This window comes from Pituophis catenifer, unplaced genomic scaffold (genome assembly GCF_029215685.1).
Source record: "Pituophis catenifer annectens isolate HBS135680 unplaced genomic scaffold, rPitCat1.0.hap2 SCAF_1, whole genome shotgun sequence".
NCBI classification, from domain to species: domain Eukaryota; kingdom Metazoa; phylum Chordata; class Lepidosauria; order Squamata; family Colubridae; genus Pituophis; species Pituophis catenifer.
The window spans coordinates 10,562,635-10,583,681 of NW_027256881.1; the positions used below are offsets into that span (position 1 = coordinate 10,562,635).

The 21,047-nt window shown below is 43.2% G+C and overlaps 1 protein-coding gene across 2 annotated transcripts in view; it reads left to right on the plus strand.

Moving 5' to 3' along the window:
* CALN1 (calneuron 1) overlaps positions 1-21,047 on the plus strand; it is a 307,225-nt gene that overhangs the window by 177,917 nt on the left and 108,261 nt on the right. The window lies entirely within an intron of this gene.

The window sequence follows — 21,047 nt, forward strand, 5'->3', positions numbered from 1 at the left end:
CTCCAGGGGTGAAATCTATTTACCTTCCTTACTGGTTTGGAAGCGCATGTGTGAAGGGTTTTCAGCTTGAGCAGGGGTAGGACTAGAAGACCTCCAAGGTCCCTTCCAAGTCTGTTATTCTTGAAGGGACATAATAATAATAGAATAGGTAGAATTAATGGGACATAATAGTAGAGTCAGTAGAATTAGTTTAACTTGCTATTTCGCTTCTGTAAGAATTGCTTTGTTCCTGTACGGATTAGAATTGCCTCTCCCATTTGCTTCTACCACTGATCTAACTTCTGTTATCTTGTTTTTGTGTTCAACTCAGTGCCTGGTGTGGGGTATGTCATGGTTTGGCAGGGTTACATCAGGCAAATACCTGTGTTGCTAAGCACCCAGCCCCTCTGTTGCTAAGCACTCAGCCCCCCTGTTCCTTGCTGCACGGCCAATGCAAGGCTACAAGGAAGGCATGGGCCAGGGGGCCAGAAGTGGGTACTAAGCTGATGTTTCTGAAGGTATAAAAGGACGCCATACCTTCCCCAAAGTGTGGCCTTTCACTGCACGCTCTTTGTCTGTATGTAGTGGTATGGTTTACCCAGCTCTTCTTTGTACAAATAAAAGCTGATATTTTTCCAAGCCTCTTCTTGAGTCTCTCTCTTTGGCATTCTGGTGACTCAAGTACATTTTGGGACCTTACATTCTGATCCCCTGTTTCCTACTCAATTAAGTTAGGGAGGATTTTTCTGCCAAGGGCAAAGCTGCTGTTCACAGAGAGAGAGGGTATGTTTCCTTAGCATTTCTTTCAGCTGACCTAGTAATTTCTATCAGCTATTCGGTTTGGTGTGTGCATCTTTTCAATGACCTTATAAACAAACAGGCTGGGCTTTGCACCAGGTGCAACTCTTGCTTACACCTGCCATAACATTTGATCCTCCGATTTTGCTCTGTTACGTTTCTGGAGTGTTCTTTTTTTGTCTTCCTTCTTAAAAAAAAAAAAAAAAGACTGTCTGAAAATAAGCGTTCTACTACTACGTGTCCTTCAGGCACCCAAGAATACTCCTGTGTATTGCTTGCCACTTTCTCAACTAACAGAACATTTCTAAAGCTGTAGCTCCTTCGTCGAGCCTTTAATTGTTTAAAAGATTCCAGTCCTATGTTTGTTTCAGGATAGATTTTAGATCTCTGGATTGGCCTTTCCATATTCAGTTTTTCTAGACACGTTGAGGGCTCAGTCGAGCAGAAGCGTAAGCGGTTTGATGTGTGCATCTTTTAAATGACCTTATAAATGAATAGGCTTGGCTTTGTACCAGATGCAACTTTTACTTACAGATGCCGTGACATTTTATCCTCTACCATTTGATCTGCTACTGTTTCTGGAGCATCCTTTTTATCCTGATTCTAACGAAGTCTGTTAGGTCTCTCCGAAAATTGAGCTTTCTTTGGTATACAAGATAATTCCTTACCTTTGGGTTGCTTGCCGCTTTTACAACCTATAGAATATCTTTAAAGATACACCTCTTGTTTCATTCTTTAAATTTATATTAAATTTAAAGGAGCTGTAGTAGTGCAGTGGTTAAAGTACAGCATTCCAAGCTAACTTTGCCCGCTGCCAAGAATTCGATCCTGACCGGCTCAAGGTTGACTCAGCCTTCCATCCTTCTGAGGTGGGTAAAATGAGGACCCAGATTGTGGGGGGCCAATATGCTGATTCTGTAAACCACTTAGAGAGGGCTGTAAAGCAATGTGAAATGGTATATAAGTCTAAGTGCTATTGCTATTACTTTAAATTATTTTAGAACTATATCTAAACTGGGGCAGTGCAATGGCTCAGTGGTTAAGACAATGCACTTGTCAGCTGGAAAGCTGGCAGCCCAGGTGTCAACTCTGAAGCAAACCTGGCTGAAGCCATCTTGTTGCCACAAACCCTGAGAGGGGGAAGGGAGGGGGGAAGTAGATAGTAGATAGACCGGCTAACTGTCAAAATAAAAAGTTTTCCTGTGGGAACTAAGGTCATCTTAACAGGTGGCTATGGTAGGAGGAGAGGAGTGATCAAGCAGCCTGCAGGCTACTTTCATTGGACAATGTGACCGGTGACATCTGGGAAGGGGGACTTTCGCTCTTTTAATTAGGTGAAAACCTTGGGAACTTTTAGAGATGGTTTTCACCGCCTGTGCCGATATGATGTATCCAACAAACATGTTATTTGAGGAATTTACCTGCCTTGGAGTTCTGCTTTCAATGAGCTCAGAATGACACCAGGTTTGAGACCTGAGTGCCACATGATGCGTTGAGCTCCTGTCCTCACAGTTGCAGTTGGAAAGCTTGCAAATACAAGTAGATAAATAGGTACCACTTTGGTGGGAAGGCATCAGCATTTTGTGACATCATGCTGGTCACATGATTGTGGAAATATCTTCAGATAGTGCTGGCTCAATGACCTTGAAATGGAGATGAGCATCACCCCCTATCGTTGGCAAAAAAATTAGTGAAATAAAATCCGCAAGGACTCCTTTACCTTACTTTTTAAAAAAATATTCATACATTAGTGTTATTTTTTGATCTCTGGGTTTAGCTTTTTATATTCAGGTTTTTTTTTTCCCAGTTTTATTAGCGATATTGAAGGCTCATCAGAGCAGAAAGATGAGCTATAAAAAGATATTTTTTAAAATTCAGAACGATGCAGAACGTTGATAGCCTGGACTAATGTTTGAATATGTGTTACACTGGCATGGATTGGATACAGATTACTTTACAAGGGCAAAGATTGGAAGACTATCCATCAGTGTTCAGTCAAGTGAACATAGCCACGGTGCAGTTGTAAGGTCAAAATAAATCATGGTTGAAATGTTTGAAAAATTAAATGTTTGTGAGTTATGATGCTCCTGATTCATACCACCTGAAGTTATGTGCAGATTGGAGTATAAATATACTTCACATTTGCTCTTCTTGTAGTTTTTCAGTGAGAGAGAAGAGAGAGGGAAAGAGATAGCAACAGATAGCTAGATAACAATAGATAGACCAGCCAGCAGGTAGATAAATAATGATAGGTAGATAGATAAACAGACCAACAGATAGACCGATAGATAGGCAGGCAGGCAGACACAGAAACTCTAGATAAAAAGATGAAACACATTCAAGGTTAAGAATTTCACCTTTCTACACAATTTTGGTAGATTTGATTGTGATGCAGGCTAATAAAGAAATGAGTGCCAGTTTGGTATAGTGGTTAAGGCATCAGTCTAGAGACCAGGAGACCCAGAGTTCTAGTCCCATTTTAAACCCCAAGTCAGCTGGATGATATTGGGCCAGTCGCTTTCTCTCAGCCCTAGAAAGGAGGCAGTGGCAAAGTACTTCTGAAAAACCTTGCAGGGAAATTGCAGGGACTTGTCAAAGTAGTCTCCAAGAATCAAACAGGAATCGAATGGAAGAAAAAATAAATAAACCGAGTGGAGCAGGTGTATCAATAAATTTGTGTGAAATTGACATGGGAGAGCCAGTTTGCAGTAATGGTTTTACAGCACCAGGGTAGTAGTAATAATAATAATAATAATAATAATAATAATAATAATAATAATAATAATAATAATAATAATATTATTATTATTATTATTATTATATTTCTATACCACCCTTCTCCTGAAGGACTCAGGGCGGTATACAGCCAATTTAAAAACACAAGACAAAACAATGATTAAAAATTAAAATAATTAAATAGATTTGGCCCGGTTTAAAACCCCGAAAATTTAAATCCCCAATTTAAAATTATTATGTTGATAGCCCGGCCTGGCGGAACAACAGGGTCTTCAGTGCGCAGCGAAACACCCGGAGGTCGGAGATCTCCGGGTAGAAAGCTGAAGAGTAGGGGTAGAAAGGGTAGAAAGCTGGAGAGTATAATTTCTAGTTCCACTTTAGGCACAAAGCCACCTGGGCCAGTCACTTTCTCTCAGCCCTAAGAAGGAAGCAATTACAAACCATTTCTGAAACTGTTGTCAAGAAAGCTGGATGCATTGGTGCAGAGAACTGCCTAGAGTCAAGTTTGACTCAATGGCAAGAGGGTGAGAGTGGGAAAGTGTGAGGGAGGGAGGGAGGGAGGGAGGGAGGGAGGGAGGAAGGAAGGAAGGAAGGAAGGAAGGAAGGAAGGAAGGAAGGAAGGAAGGAAGGCCATGAACATTGGATGTATTTATTCAAAGAATTGCCTAGAGCTGTGATGGCAAACCTATGGCACACATGCCACAGGTGGCATGCGGAGCCCTCTCTGCAGGCACGTGAGCTGTCGCCCAGCTCAGCTCCACCCCACATGCCTGTGTGCCTCCCGCCAGCCAGCTGAATTTCAGGTCTCTGTCGTGCATGCGCGGGGGGGCAGGGTGCATGCAGGAGACCCATGTGCATGCCCAGGGGGGTTGTGAACACATGCATGGGGGGGTGGGGGGAGCATGGGTCAGGGCGGCACCCCCCCTGCTCATTCTGCAGCCTCTTGGAACCAAAAATGGGCCACGGGAGGGTTACGCCGCACCCCTCATACCTGTTTTGGGCCTCCCAGGCCTCCCTGCAGCCTCCTGGGACCAGGAGGTTGCGCACACATGTGTGGGGGAGTACGGGGGGGGGGTCATGCGTGCATGTGCAGGGGGCAGGGAGTGCGAGGAGTCACATGTGCATTGCATTATGGGTGCAGGGATGCGCATGCATGCTGTTGCATGCGTGGTGTGCACTTTCGGCACGCGACGGCAAAAAGGTTAGCCATCACTGGCCTAGAGTCAAGACTGACTCAATGGGAAGGAAGGAAGGAAGGAAGGAAGGAAGGATCTTAGATTTTTTTTAAAAAAAAAAAAGATTAATCCATTAATTCCTTGTGCTGTGCAGTGATTTAGACTGGGGAGAACATAATTCAAATCCTTATTTAGTTGTTGGGATGATCAATGTTTCTTAGCTTAATTAAGATTGCTGCTGCGAGCTTATAAACACTATATTCCACATTTTCTACAACAGGTTTAAAACAAAATAAAACACTGACCTGAAAAATTGCTGGAGCATATCACTGTACAATAAAATGTTTTCGAAAACAGCAAACAGTTGGCAATGATGCATGCCAAGGATTTTGTTTTGCTGACATATTTGGATTCCTTTTCTTTTTCCGTTGAGCAATATTTATTGCTTAACTATTGTGTATGTGCCACTCAGCTGTTTGTTTTGAAAGGTATATAGGTGAGAGACAGATTGATATTTAGGACTATAGGCAGTGCGGTGCAATGGTGAAGTTTGCCATGGGGAAATCCAGGTTTCAGGGTTTCGACCAATGCCCTTATAAAAGCAGGAGCCTCAAGCAAAGTTTCAAGAACAATCCAGTCGTTTATTAGGAGCGCCATGTAGACACGAATCAAGTGAAGCCAGCTCTAACTTCACCCAGTTCATGCCTTGCCTCTGACCTGGTTTCCCCCCTCCCCCCCCCCCAAGGTATGTCATTGTCACATTCCCCAACGAAGCAATTTTGCACGTTGTGGAAGTCACTCCCTCCGGCCATTGCATATCTTCATGGAGATGGCCTTGGCTTCGGCTGGCTAGGATGTGCTTTGTTTTGACTGAAGTGTGGATTCCTTGGTGCAGCTGTGAGGCGCGATTTCCCATCCCCCTGCCTATGGCAACTCGGGAGCACGTCAGGAAAGCTCTGCGAGTTGACACCGGGTTCTAATCACCCTCCAATTTCAAAACTCATTGAATTTAAGCCAGTCATTCCTTCTCAACCCAATATTTTTTTTAAAAAGAGCTTGTTGTTATATGGAAATGAGTTCTGTTTTACTGCTTCAGAGCTTGTATGAAAGGAGGGATAGTAATCAGACAGTAAATAAGTAAATAAAATGCTGGATTAAATCCCCTGGTATTAGATCCTAAGAATAGATTGGATGAGGCCACTGTCTGACTTGGTTTCTCATGGCAGCCGAGTTGATGCTTCGGAGTTGTTGTGTATGAGAAAACTGAGATATTCTCCACTGCCCAATGTTCCTCCTCAAGTGGCCTTTAGAAGCATGGATCCTCCTGACTTGAAGATAATGTTGAATCTTCCTGATGAAAAGCCCCTGATAGTCCTCTCTTCCATACATGTATACAATCCCATCCAAATTAATGTCCATCACCACATCTTTTAGCAATGCATTCCACTATTGACACATACAGTAAAGGGTGTAAATATTTCCGCCATACCATCACTCTGCTAAACAACTAATTCCCACAACACTGTCAAACTATCTAGAAAGACAGTATTACCATCATTATTCTCGCCTTCTCCTCATCTTCTTATGACTATAACTTGTTGCTTGCATTTTACGATTTAAATTGTTTAATTAGTATCCTAGTATGATTTATGTTGATTGCTTATTAAGTATCCATGACTATCACCAAGTGTTGTATCTAATGTTTTATGATGAATGTATTTTTACAATGACTATGATAATGATCTATCACTACTTCTGTGTGTACACTGAGAGCTTATGCATTGGAGACAAATTCCTTGTGTGTGTAATCACACTTGGCCAATAAAGAATTCAAGGTCGGCAGTTCAGCGGTTCGAATCCCTAGTGCCCCATTACGGGGTGAGCTCCCGTTACTTGTCCCAGCTTCTGTCAACCTAGCAGTTCAAAAGCACGTAAAAAAGGCAAGTAGAAAAATAGGGACCACCTTTGGTGGGAAGGTAACAGCGTTCCGTGCGCCTTTGGCATTTAGTCATGCCAGCCACATGACCATGGAGACGTCTTTGGACAGCGCTGGCTCTTCGGCTTTGAAATGGAGATAAGCACCGCCCCCTAGAGTCAGGAATGACTAGCACGAATGTGCAAAGGGAACCTTTACCTTTACCTTTTAACAAGGGGTGAAATGCTCCTGGTTCGGACCGGCTCGGGCAAGTAGGTAGCGATGGCGGCGAGCAGTTCGGAGAACTGGTAGCAAAAATCCCTGCCCCCGCCCCCCATGCCCAGCTGAACCGCGCGATCATCAGAGCCTTTTTTTCTTTTTTCTTTTTTTTATTGTAAAAGTTTTACAATTACATTTTCACCCCATTTTCACCCCCCTAACCCACCCCAACCTCCCCAACTCACCCTCCCTAACCCCCCCTAACCCTCCCCTCCCCCCGGACTTCCATAGAATATACCCCATCATTATCCCCTTTATATAGAAACCTTGAACCCCCCCCAACCCCCATATCATTTTTCATCTTCACATAGTTCAAATATTTCTATCTTAATATAATATAATACTATCAATGAAAAGCTATTTGATACTTCCTAGTTTGATATTTGTTCTGCACATAATCTATCCACTTTTTCCATTCACATTCATAAGTCTCTTGTGAGCGATCTTTTAAGTATGCTGATCATCAGAGCTTTTTTTTCTTTTAAATGGCTCTGACGAGCCAAGCTCTGACGATCCAAGCTCTGACAATCCCAGCTGAGTTGCCTGCCGATCAGGGAACTCAGCTGGGATCGTCAGAGCCTTTTGAAAGCATTTTTTTACATGGTTTTACATGTAAAAAATGGTTTTAAAGGCAAAAAAAAATGGCCACACCCACCCAGTCACATTTCCCCCCCCCCCACCAAGCCACGCCCACAGAACTGGTAGTAACAAATTTTAGATTTCACCCCTGCTTTTAACCCATTGATATACATAGCGCTCCTGAAGACGAAACTCAAATACTTTGGCCACCTAATGAGAAGGAAGGACTGGAGAAGAGCCTAATGCTGGGAAAGATTGAGGGCATAAGAAGAAAGGGATGACAGAGAACGAGGTGGCTGGATGGAGTCACTGAAGCAGTATGCATGAGCTTAAATGGACTTAAATGGACTCCAGAGGTTGGTAGAGGGCAGGAAGGCCTGGAGGAACGTTATCCATGGGGTCGCGATGGGTCGGACACGACTTCGCAATTGACAACCACAACAAAGCAGAATGGATTAGGAAAATAGAAGACCAGGTGCACTCACCTTTATTCTGTACCTTGAAAGAAGCAATTTGTTGGGTAAAAGTGATGTATTCAATAGAAACTAGAGAGACTTCTAGGTTAGTATGTTCAAAGTTAGGGTAGAAATGTGAGTGAAGTGAAAGGAGAACAGAAGGTGAAACCTGTTTCCAATCCTAAGTGATTAGCTGGCAATCCCCAATATAAAAAAAGAGGAGAGATGGAATAATGGACTATTTGGTGGTTTACCAAATATTGAAACCTTGGCTCCATTCTGGAGATCATTTGATGCTTGACCTTTAAATTGCAGCGATGACTCAGTCTTAATGTCTCATAAGCATTTTTGGCTTTGAGACTCACCTGACCCCAGGGACATTTCAGGGTCCTAGAATTAAATTAGTTCTGTCTGTTTTTATTCATTATTTTTTTAATATACTTTTCAGTTGAAGATTTTAATTACGGTAATGCAAACTAATACAAACTAAACTCAGAGAAAGTCAAGAGAGTTGAAGGAAGGAAAAAAGGAGGAAAAAGGAGAAAGGAAATATATAAAGATCCTTCCTTCCTTCCTTCCTTCCTTCCTTCCCTCCCTCCCTCCCTCCCTCCCTCCTTCCTTCCTTCCTTCCTTCCTTCCTTCCTTCCTTCCTTCCTTCCTTCCTTCCTTCCTTCCACAGGCACAAGAGACAGGATCCACACATGAAGGTCCAATTAAACAAAGTTATTGCTAAACAGTCTATGTCAGGGGTCTCCAACCTTGGCAAGTTTAAGACTTGTGGACTTCAACTCCTTGGTGGCGCAGCAGACTAAAGCACTGTTAAAATAACACCAGCTGCCTGCAATTATTGCAAGTTCAAATCTCACCAGGCTCAAGGTTGACTCAGCCTTCCATCCTTTTGAAGGTAGGTAAAATGAGGACCCGGTTTGTGAGGGCAAGAAGCTGACTTTGTATAAAAAAGAACACCGCTTGGTGGGGGGGGCGAAAGCCCTACTAAGCAGGTATATACAAAAGTATGAAGGCTATTGCTTAACGCATTGTAAGCCGCCCTGAGTCTCCAGAAAAGGGCAGCATATAAATCGAACTAATAAATAAATAAATAAATAAACTCCCAGAATTCCTCAACCAGCTTTGCTTTGCTGGCTGAGGAATTTTGGGAGTTGAAGTCCACAAGTCTTAAACTTGCCAAGGTTGGAGACCCCTGGTCTATGCACAGGAATCTTCTCAACTAATGGTTAGCTTAGCATCTGCAGTGGAATTCCGTAAGAATCAAAGGAATTCAAGGGGAGGTTGGACTTAGACTGCTTGTGACTATGTAGAGATTCTAGGCTGGTTCCTCTTTTAACTCTGCTCCCACATTCTGCCATTCCTATTCCTACTCCTTCTCCGTCCCTCCCTTCAATATACAAATGAAGTTGGTTGAAATGTTAAAAATTAAATGGGAAATAGAAAAAAAGAAACCAAGAGAGTGACACGCTTAGTCTTTTTAATTTGATTTACAAAAGAGGCTGGTTAAAGCCTTGAATAAACTCTTGCGATGGGACAAAGAAGAATCGAAAAGAGATCAAATCTTTGGACACTATTTGAATGAATTAAAGATTAAGATTTTCAGAAGTAAAAGGAAAGAGTAGAGAAGTTGGTTTATTTTATCAAGGGTAAAATAAGACATAAGAGCTTTTTGTAAAGTTCTGGTGACCTTGTATGGACTTTTTTGCTGACACCTGGATTGAAAGGTTGACGTTTTACCGGTTTGCTTAAAGATAAGAGATGGGTTATGGAAAAAAGAGGTACCTGTTTTTAAGCTTAGAGATAGTAAAGATAAAGATAGTAAACCATTGCAGCATCACCACGGTCACGTGATCAAAATTCAGACGGTTGACAACTGTCTCACATTTATGACAGTTGTAGTCTCCCAGCGTCATGTGCTCCCCTTTGGCAACCTTCTGACAAGCAAACTCAATGGGGAGGTCAGATTCACTTAACAGCCGTGTTACTAACTTAACAACTGCAGTGATTCACTTAAACAAATATGGCAAGAAAAGTTGTGAAATGGGGCAAAATTCAGGTAATAAATTTCTCACTTAGCAACATACTTTTTGGGCTCCATTGTGGTCGTAAATCGAGGAGAGGCAGGGTGAGGCGAGGCGAGACTGGGCGTGATAGGGAGCAGCTGGGAGGGGAGGGGTGAGGCATAGCTGGGCGTTGCGAGGAGAGGCTGGGCGAGGCACCCCTCAATGTGAGTGATGTAGAGTTGACCACATCCACCCGGTCACAAGACTACTCAGCCACCCCTACCCAGCCAGTCATTAGGGCAGAGAACTGATGGTTAAATTATTTGAATCATATAAAGAAATAAAGGTAGTATAGATACTAGTATAGTATAGGTAGTATAGAGACTAGTAATAGAGACTAGATCTATTTCAAGCTATTTAGCTCTCATCAGCTAATCCTACCCTTTCTGGGATTCGAAGCTGGCTTGCTTGCACGTTAGGCAGATGTATTAACCTCTAAGCCACAGGTTATCCTCGCTCTGTCAGTTTGTACCAGGGGAGTTTAAATGAGTTTTCTATCAAAGCAACCTGGTCTATCCAAATATGGGAAGGAGCATGCTGCTTCCTTTCGCCTTTCAGCCCCAATCCAGGAGCCCTCAGGCAGTCGCTTTCACAACAAACTATTTTGTATTAAATTTATATTTACTGACAAAGAAATAAAGGGAGACTAGTATAGATCTATTTCAAGCTATTTAGCTCTCAGCAGCTAACCATGCCGTTCTGGGATTTGAACCTGGGCTTGCTTGCATACACACTTTTTGGTACTACCTTAGCTTCATTGCAAATTAACTTGCATTTTTAGATGCCAGAAATATACACTTTAGGGAATGTAAGCATGAGAGTTAATTTGATTTCCCCTCCCCCCCCGAAAAAAATGCAAGTCAATGTAGATATTTGATGGCGTTGATATATGCTTGAATGCTTTGGAAATAACCAAGACATCTAGATGACCTTGACTGATATTGGAAAGCTATTTTTAAAATCATTTTTTTCAGAAAGAGGGAGTCTTACAGGTGGCAGCACTTCGAGTTGGCAGCCAAGCAGGATTGGTTCTGATTAGATGGATGGAAGGAATCTAATGCATCTCAGGGTTGTTGAAATAAGCTTTCTGGAAGAACACACTGCCCAACGGCTTCTGTACTGCAGTCAAGAAAACAAGTTTGTATCCATGCACCCATGAAGAATGGACTTAAAAGGGACTGCTGTGCTAGGCTCTCAGTTTTAGATTGATTGATTGATTGATTGATTGATTGACTGATTATCTTCCATTAGGTCATTTTCGATTCTTAGGAACTATGTACATGCCCCAAAGGTGCTTTTTTCAAGAGGCAACTGGACTTTCTGGATTTTTTTTGAAGACGTTTTCAGTGGTGGGCTGCTGCCGGTTCAGGCTAGTTTGGGTGAACCGGTAATTGCAACCTATGGTTGGACCCACCCACCCGCCTGGGCACAATCCCGTCCTATATCACTGTGTTGTTTGACAACACACACATTGGTGGACAGTGCGCACGAGCGAATTCCTGTGTTTTGTGTTGCTGCACACGTGCGGACAGTGTGCATGAGCAAATTCCTGAGTTTTGTGATGCCGCATGCATGTGCGGATGGCACAAGCTCACATTTCCGGTGCTGGGTGAACCTTTCATTACGGTATGTGACACCCAAGTCTGGACGTTTCGCTTCTCATCCAAGAAGCTTCTTCAGCTCTGACTGGATGGTGGGGAATGGAAGGATTGATGCTCCTTAAAGACAGCTGGACATTTGCATTCTTTTAGTCTGCAAGGAGTATAAATCCTTCCATTCCCCACCATCCACTCAGAGCTGAAGAAGCTTCTTGGATGAGAAGCGAAAAGTCTTCCAAGAAAAACCAGAAAGTCCAGTTGTCTCTTGAAAAAAGCACCTTTGGGACAACCAATGACCTGGATGACAGAGAATCTCCATAGACATTGAACCATATACCTCAGGGTTTCTCAACCATGGTAGCTTGAAGATAGGTGGACTTCAACTCCCAGAATCCCCCAGCCAGCAGTGCTGCCTGGGGGATTCTGGGAGTTGAAGTCCACCTATCTTCAAGTTACCAAGGTTGAGAAACACTGATATACCTGTATGTAGAGTTTCTCTCCATGGTGATCTGTCCCTGACCTGGTCTTTCAAGCCTTCCAACCAGGGGTGGGTTCTACTTACCTTTACTACCAGTTCACATCACTTGCATGCGCAGATAACCTATGATGATGCCTGGGTCGGTGGGCGGAGCCTTCTGCCGGTTTTACTACTAGTTCTTGTGAATCGTCCAAACCGGGAGCAACCCACCACTGCTTCCAATATTGTTTCCACTGCCACTGTAACTAGGTTCATCCATCTTGTGGCTGGTTGCCCTCTTTTTCTTTTTCCTTCTACTTTCCACAGCATCGGTGCCTTCTCCAGAGAGTTGGGTCTTCATGTAATCTGTCTGAAGTAGGATAATTTCAGCCTTGTGCCTTGAGGGAGAACTCTAGGTTAACTTGGTCAGTGATCTGTTTCTTTTCTTGGTTGTCCATGTTATTCTCAGGTACCTTCTCCAACACCAAAGTTCAAAAGCATCAATATTGTTCCTATTTTTATTATCCTCTAAGTTTGCTCCACAGAGAATATTAATTGCACAATACTGGTCTTTGTAAGTATAGACACATCCCAGCATTTGAATATCTTTTCCAGGACCTTCCAACAAGTACCACTCTACCCCTTCTGTATCTTCAGTGTGTCATGCCTGGAAGCCATATTATCTGTGTGCCTTGGGGATCCAAGCCTGCCACAATCATACTGTGGGAAGTTGGGAGCGGGGATTGCATGAGTGAAGTAGAGATAGCCATAAGAAGCTTCTCTAAGAGAAGTTCAAGGCCATGGTGTCCAACAGCTGTGCAAAGAAGAAATTGGAGGATGTCTTCTATTCTGGAGCTGTGTGGACATGTGGGAGATGTGGGCAAGGTCTTGAACATTCTTGTGGGTGAGGAAAACCTGGAAGCTTTCAGATTCAGGTTTTCCCAGATGTGCTGATATGACATCTCTAATAAAAAATTAGCTTTGAGAAACTTCAAGCCTCGGAGTTTGATTTTGTTGGGGGTGTTACTTGGAACCCTGACTCAGTGTTAATTCTAAGGCTTGGCTGTTCTACCTGTTGTCATTAATTTGGCCTTCCTTATCTTTTAAGTTAGCTCCATTTTTTCATTGTGATTCTTTGCTTTTATTACTGGAGCTTTTATTACTAGAACTCTGCATTTGGGCTATAAGAGCCATGGTGGCTCAGTGGTTAGAATGCAGTATTGCAGTACTGCCGACTGCTGATTGCCAGTAGTTCGGCAGTTCGATTCTCACCAGCTTAAGGTTGACTCAGCCGTCCATCTTTCCAAGGATGGTAAAATGAGGACCCAGAATGTTGGGGGCAACATGCTGACTCTGTAAACCACTTAGAGTAAGTTGTAAAGCACTATGAAGCGGTATATAAATCTAAGTGCTACTATCATGGGCATAGCACATGTTATTGATGTTTCTTCTTCCAGTTTTAAAACCATGTTCATTGTCTTTCAACCCAGGATGAAAAAATAGGGGAAGAGTATACAAACATGTCCTATTCTTTTGTCCCAAAGGTGCTTTTTTTCAAGAGGCAAGTGGACTTTCTGGTTTTTCTTTGAAGATGTTTTGCTTCTCATCCAAGAAGCTTCTTCAGAGCTGCGCAGAGCTGGGCATGGTTGGCATGGCCTAGTTGGCCTCCTGCACCATGGCATGTGTGTGTGTGTGTTTGCCAGTGATGGGTTTCAAATTTTTTTATTATTCTGTGGCTTGGTGGGCGTGCCATGTCTTGGTAGGCATGGCTTGGTGGGCATGGAAGGGAAAGGTTACTGTAAAATCTCCATTCCCACCCCACTTCAGGGGAAGGTTACTGCAAAATCGCCAATTCGTCCCGATCAGCTGGGACTTGGGAGGCAGAGAATAGATGGGGGAGGGACCAGTCAGAATTTTTACTACCGGTTCTTCAAACTACCCAAAATTTCTGCTACCGGTTCTCCAGAACTGGTCAGAACCTGCTGAAACCCACCTCTGGTTTTTACCCTCCCCAGGCTCTGAAGGCTTTCCTCGAGCCTCCAGGAGGGCAAAAATGGCCTCCCCAGGCTCCAGAGGCCCTCTGGAGGCAGGAAACGGGCCCATTTCTGGCCTTCCTGAACTTCCGGTAGGCCCGTTTTTCACCCTCTCCGAGCCTCTGCATGTGCTCTGCGCTTACCTGCATCCAAAATGAGCCGCGTGGGGACTCCTGGGAGGGGTGGGGTGGGCAGGGCCAGTCAGGAGTGGGATTTGGGAGTTCTCCGAACTTCATAGAATCTTAGCTAAAGGTTCTCCCGAACCCCTGCGAACCCCCAGCTGCCCACCCCTGGACCTTTTCCAATCAGTTGGCCACTGTGTCTTTCTCCAGTTTTAGTGGCATAGCTTGGTTAAAATCAGTGGTACGTATCTTTTTTCATTCTAAGTGGTTGTAGGGCTCTGCAGCTTCGAGGGCCTTAGACTGAGAAGTTATTTTATAACAGGCATGGGCCTGCATACCAGAGCCACCATGACTATCGTTGTTAGAACACTCTTTAAAGAATCCATGTCTTTTCTTGTGCTTGCATTATTGTAACTATGCCAAGCTGGAAAAGAATATGTTTGGATTACTGAAGCAACAAGGTATAACAAAGTGCTTTGGAGTTGGTCTGGCCATGCGATCAGCACTTCTTTCTCTCAACTATACATTTTCCTGGGAAGATGAAGCAACGATGCAAAACCAGGAAAAAAATGGCTTTTTGAAGGAGGCATTGACAGGCACAGTATGCAAAATCATTTTTTTGTTTCGTTTTGAAAAACAGAAGTCCAAAACTGAAACGCAAAAAAAAGAAAGAAAGAATGCAAAATTACAGAAAGAAATAGACAGCAAAATTGTGAATGTGTGTGTTTATATACTGTGTTTCCCCGAAAATAAGACCCTGTCTTATATTTTTCTGAACCCTGAAATAAGCGCTTGGCCTTATTGCCATGCGCTCAAAAGCCCGATTGGGCTTATTATCAGGGGATGTCTTATTTTGGAGGAAACAGGGTAATATGAATGTGCACATGCAAACTTTTTAACCATAATGACGGCATTTCAAAATTGCATTTGTACAACCAAGAGTCATTTATAAGAAAAACCATTATATTACTAATATATATGTTGATCAGGTTTCAATACATTTATTCTTCGTTTCCCTAAATCTTTGTTGTGTTATTTTTTTTCTGCCAATACAGTTTCCTCACATCTGAACCACTGCTCCACTGAAATATTCTCTTTAATTTGCTAGTGTTATGCAGTAATGAACCTAGAAGCTAGCAGCAAGATCTGAATCAATTTCTTATGCTGCATCAATTTATATGAATTAGAGAATATGGACAGTAGACTACAAGCAGAATTTATGGTGAAAAATTGTTGGATGATTCACCAAATTTCTTCAAAAACTTTCAGTCAAAACACTTATTGACGGAGCATCGCCATTAAAACTAGAAATATTCAGCATTTTTTTTTATACTTCCACCAACACAATTTGAAAAGCTCCAGCAGGTATATAAAGTTAGTTCTGACTGACAACCAGAAATGGGACCAGAATTTCCATTGCTAAGGAAAGTGGCTGTTAAACGAGTTGTGCTTGATTTTATGACAATTTTTGCTGTTGTTGCTAAGAAAAACACCACAGTTGTTAAGTGAATCATGCCATCATTAAGCAAATTCAGCTTCCTCATTGATTTAATCAGAATAGAGCTAGAAGGGACCTTGGAGGTCTTCTAGTCCAGCCCCCTGATCAAGCAGGAGAACTTATACCATTTCAGACAAGTGACTGTCCAATCTCCTCTTAAAAACCTCCAGTGATGGAGCACCCACAACTTCTGGAGATAAGCTGTTCCACTAGTTAATTGTCCTCACTGTTAGGAAGTTTCTCCTTAATTCCAGGTTGTTTCACTCCTTGATTACTTTCCATACATTGTTACTTCTCTTGCCTTCTGGTGCTTTGGAAAATAAATTGACGCCCTCCTATTTGTGGCAACCTCTCAGATACTGGAACACTGCTATCATGTCACTCCTAGTCCTTGTTTTCTCTAGACTAGCCATTCCCATTTCTTACAACCGTTCTTCATATGTTTTTGTCTCCAATCCAGGCCTTTAATATTCTTAGTTGCTCTTCTTTACACTTTTTCCAAAGTCTCAACATCTTTTTTTGTAATGTGGTGACCAGTTGTGAGATTCAAAATTTTTCACTACTGGTTCTGTGGGCGTGGCTTGGTGGGCGTGGCATGGCTTGGTGGGCGTGGCAGGGGAAGGATACTGTAAAATCTCCATTCCCACTCTACTCCAGGGAAAGGATACTGTAAAATCTCCATTCCCTCCTCACTCCAAGGGAAGGTTACTGTAAAATCCCCATTTCCTCCCGATCAGCTGGGACTTGGGAGGCAGAGAATAGATGGGGGCAGGGGCAGTCAGAGGTGGTATTTACCGATTCTCCAAACTACTCAAAATTTCCGCTACCGGTTCTCCAGAACTGGTAAGAACCTGCTGAATACCACCTCTGGTGGTGACCAATATTCCAAGTGCTAATACTTCACATAACTTTGTTTATCAGAAGTTGGTTGAGAAGGTTGCAAATGTCAACCACATGATCCCAGGACACTGCAAGTATCGTAAACATATGCTGGTTGTCTCAAATTTTGAACAGAGATTGTGGGGATGCTATGGCAGTTGTAAGGGCAAGGACCAGTAAGTCTTTTTTTTTTTTTACTTATAGTGTGAAAATGTACTTACATGTACTTAAGCAGTACACAAGCAGACTTCAAGTACTATTGTAACAGTTGCTAAATAAATGGTTGTAAATAAATAAAAAGAACCTATCTGTATGCATAGTGTGGTTGTAGTGTTGGTTTAGTTAACACAGAAAGGAGCACAATGGCTCAAGTGGTTGAAACCCTGGGCAGGAGGTTAGCAAGCCTGTGTTCGAGACCCCAGAGCTGGTATGGGGCAGGGTTGAGCTCTCATCCTTCATCCAGCTCCTGCCAGGGACATCAAAGGAGCCCCCAACAATGATCCTTTCAACCCGGAAGGGTCTCTGTGCTTCTGACATGAATAAAAAAGCTAACATAAAGTGTAGACAAATACAAGAAAGTGTCAGATTAGACAAATGGCAGCAATTATGGGAAAGAAACTATAAATTAACAATGTCCACAGCATATAAGGAGAATCAGTATAAAATGTTTTATAGATGGCACATAGCACCGGAAAAATTGGCAAAAATGTTTAAAGATAAATCAGCTAAATGTTGGAAATGCCATCAGATACCGGGATCGTATTATCATATGTGGTGGACATGTCCAGAAGTGAGAAACTATTGGGTAAAAATTTGAACGTGGTTAGAGGAAATAATACAACAACATATAGATTTAAAACCTGAACTGTTCCTATTGGGTATCTTACCGGAGAAATATAGTAAAGAAAAAATATATACATGTAATAACTGCAGCGAGGATTGTATTTGCACAAAATTGGAAAGCAGAAAAAATCCCTATAGAGGGAGAAGTAATTAAGAAAATATTGGAATGTGCAGAAATGAATAGACTTACATTGGCAATTAAGGGAAAGGAAGAATCAGAGTATTACAGGATATGGGGCAATTCTATTAATGGATAGAGGTGAGGTATAATAAAAATTAATATAAATGCAAGAAATTGAAAAAAGTGTTGTAATAAATTAAATTAAAATATAAAAGTAAGGTAGAAATGTAGTAAGAAAATGATAGTAAAGGAGGAATATGATGACACAAAAATATGTACCTAGATGACACTGAATAATTAATGATGTATTGTTTGTTTAAATATAAAAATATAAAATACTTTTTTATTAAAAAAAAGAGAAAGTGTCAGATTAAGAAGCACAAGGGATCTAGTCAAGAAAATCAGAGAAATCATAGGAAGCTCCAATCTCGTCAGTGTCATAAGAAAACAGGCATAGAAAGGAGTTAATGATGGACTATAATGCTTAAAAATGGAATGAATACATGGAAATTAGGCAAAAAGATTGTCAGATGATATATTTGAGTGAGAATGCAAGCATGCATTGTTACAGTGTCTAGACCCGCGATGGCGAACATATGGCACGTGTGCCACAGGTGGCACACAGAGCCCTCTCTGGGGGCACGCAAGCAGTCACCCAGCTCAGATCCACTGCACATGTGTGCTCCCCGCTGGCCAGCTGATTTTCAGATCTGCCCTGCAAGCGAGAGACGCGCTGGCATGCATGGGGGGGGGCTACCTTTCTCCTCACTTTCTGCTGCCTGTGCCTTTCCAGATCTCTGGAAATTCCCCTCCCGGTGCTGTTTTGGGAGGCGAGGCTTCCCACCTCCCAGCCTTTTTGGAGGCTTTTCCTCCCCTCCCAGCCGTTTTGGGAGGCAAAAGCTTTTTCCACCCCTCCAGTGTTTTGGGATGTGAGGCCAAAAGGGGGGGGGGGTCACGTACACATGCGGGGGGGCGCACGCACATGCGGGGGGCCGCATGCATGTTTAGGGGGAGGGGCATGTGGGAGGGGCATTGCATTATGGGTGTAGGCATGTGCACACACGCTTTTGACACCCGAGGAAAAAATGATTAGCCATCACTGGTGTAGACTATTGGTGTCCAACCTTTTGGCTTGCCTGGTCCACACTGAGTGAAGAGGTATTGTCTTGAGCTATATGTAATGTGTGTGTGTGTGTGTGTGTGTGTGTGTGTGTGTGTGTGTGTGTGTGTGTATCAGGGGTGGGTTCTAAATTTTTTTACTACTGGTTCTGTGGGCGTGGCTTATTTTGTGGGCGTGGCTTGATGGTCATGTGACAATTCTTTAGGATTTAGCAGAGGTACTAGTCTACCAGGCTTTAAACTGCTTGTAAAGCTGTACCGGTCTACCCATTTGTTTTTGGAGGCCCCGGTCTACTCATTTGTTTTTGGAGGCACCGGTCTACCCATTTGTTTTTGGAGGCCCCGGTCTACTCATTTGTTTTTGGAGGCACCGGTCTACCCATTTGTTTTTGGAGGCCCCGGTCTACTCATTTGTTTTTGGAGGCCCCGGTCTACTCATTTGTTTTTGGAGGCACCGGTCTACTCATTCGTTTTTGGAGGCACCGGTCTACCCATTTGTTTTTGGAGGCCTGGGTCTACCCATTTGTTTTTGGAGGCCCCGGTCTACTCATTTGTTTTTGGAGGCCCCGGTCTACCCATTTGTTTTTGGAGGCACCGGTCTATTCATTTGTTTTTGGAGGCACCAGTCTACTCATTTGTTTTTGGAGGCCCCGGTCTACTCATTTGTTTTTGGAGGCACTGGTCTACTCATTCGTTTTTGGAGGCACCGGTCTACCCATTTGTTTTTGGAGGCACTGGTCTACCCATTTGTTTTTGGAGGCACCGGTCTACCCATTTGTTTTTGGAGGCCCCGGTCTACTCATTTGTTTTTGGAGGCCCCGGTCTACTCATTTGTTTTTGGAGGCCCCGGTCTACCCATTTGTTTTTGGAGGCACCGGTCTATTCATTTGTTTTTGGAGGCACCAGTCTACTCATTTGTTTTTGGAGGCCCCGGTCTACTCATTTGTTTTTGGAGGCACTGGTCTACTCATTTGTTTTTGGAGGCACCGGTCTACCCATTTGTTTTTGGAGGCACTGGTCTACCCATTTGTTTTTGGAGGCACCGGTCTACCCATTTGTTTTTGGAGGCCCCGGTCTACTCATTTGTTTTTGGAGGCCCCGGTCTACTCATTTGTTTTTGGAGGCACTGGTCTACTCATTCGTTTTTGGAGGCACCGGTCTACCCATTTGTTTTTGGAGGCACCGGTCTACCCATTTGTTTTTGGAGGCACCGGTCTATTCATTTGTTTTTGGAGGCACCGGTCTACTCATTTGTTTTTGGAGGCCCCGGTCTACTCATTTGTTTTTGGAGGCCCCGGTCTACCCATTTGTTTTTGGAGGCACCGGTCTATTCATTTGTTTTTGGAGGCACCGGTCTACTCATTTGTTTTTGGAGGCCCCGGTCTACTCATTTGTTTTTGGAGGCACTGGTCTACTCATTCGTTTTTGGAGGCACCGGTCTACCCATTTGTTTTTGGAGGCACTGGTCTACCCATTTGTTTTTGGAGGCACCGGTCTATTCATTTGTTTTTGGAGGCACCGGTCTACTCATTTGTTTTTGGAGGCACCGGTCTACTCATTTGTTTTTGGAGGCACCACACTGCCTTTTAACACTGATCAGCTGTAGGGCGGCCCTTTGAAGCCTCGCGGCAAGAGTTTAAACAGTTTTTTTCCTTCTAGCTGATCAGCTGGGACTCGTGAGGCAGTAATAGATGGGGGTGGGGCCAAATAAAAGGTAAGAATAACGTGGGGGGGCGGGGGGAGCTGGAGGGCCCAGCTCCCGAACAAAGAGAACTGGTTTGGTGACATCATATCATCACTGCTACCAGCTCAGCCGAACCAGGAGGAACCCACCACTGGTGTGTGTGTGTGTGTGTGTGTATTTAATTTCTGTGGTTGCCCATCTCAGTCAATGATTCTGAATAGCTTACTATTCGCGTTGTAATATAGTTCGTGTATATAAATCACATAATACTATTAAAAGTTTATGATCTTATGGGGCCAGGGCTGCAGGTTGGACACACCTGATCTAGATGAAAGGTGTACCCTTTGTGGAAATCAACTACTTTGAGTTATGGTGATGGAAAAGATTACTTCCCATTCCTCGGACAGACATAAGAATCAATTCTTCAATATTAGGTTAAATCAAGCCAGAATGTTCGCTGGAAGCATAGAATCATAGCGCCGGAAGGGGACCTTGGAGGTCTTCTAGTCTAACCTCCTGCCCAAAGCAGAAGTCCTTATTCATCCCAGAGAAATGGTTGTCCAAACTTTTTCTTGAAAACCTCCAGCAATAGAGCACCCATGGCAGTGGTGGGATTCAGCCGGTTTGTACCACTTCGGGAGAACTGGTTGTTAACTTTCTGAGCAGTTTGGCACACTAGTTGTCGGAATAAATAATTAGGGCAGA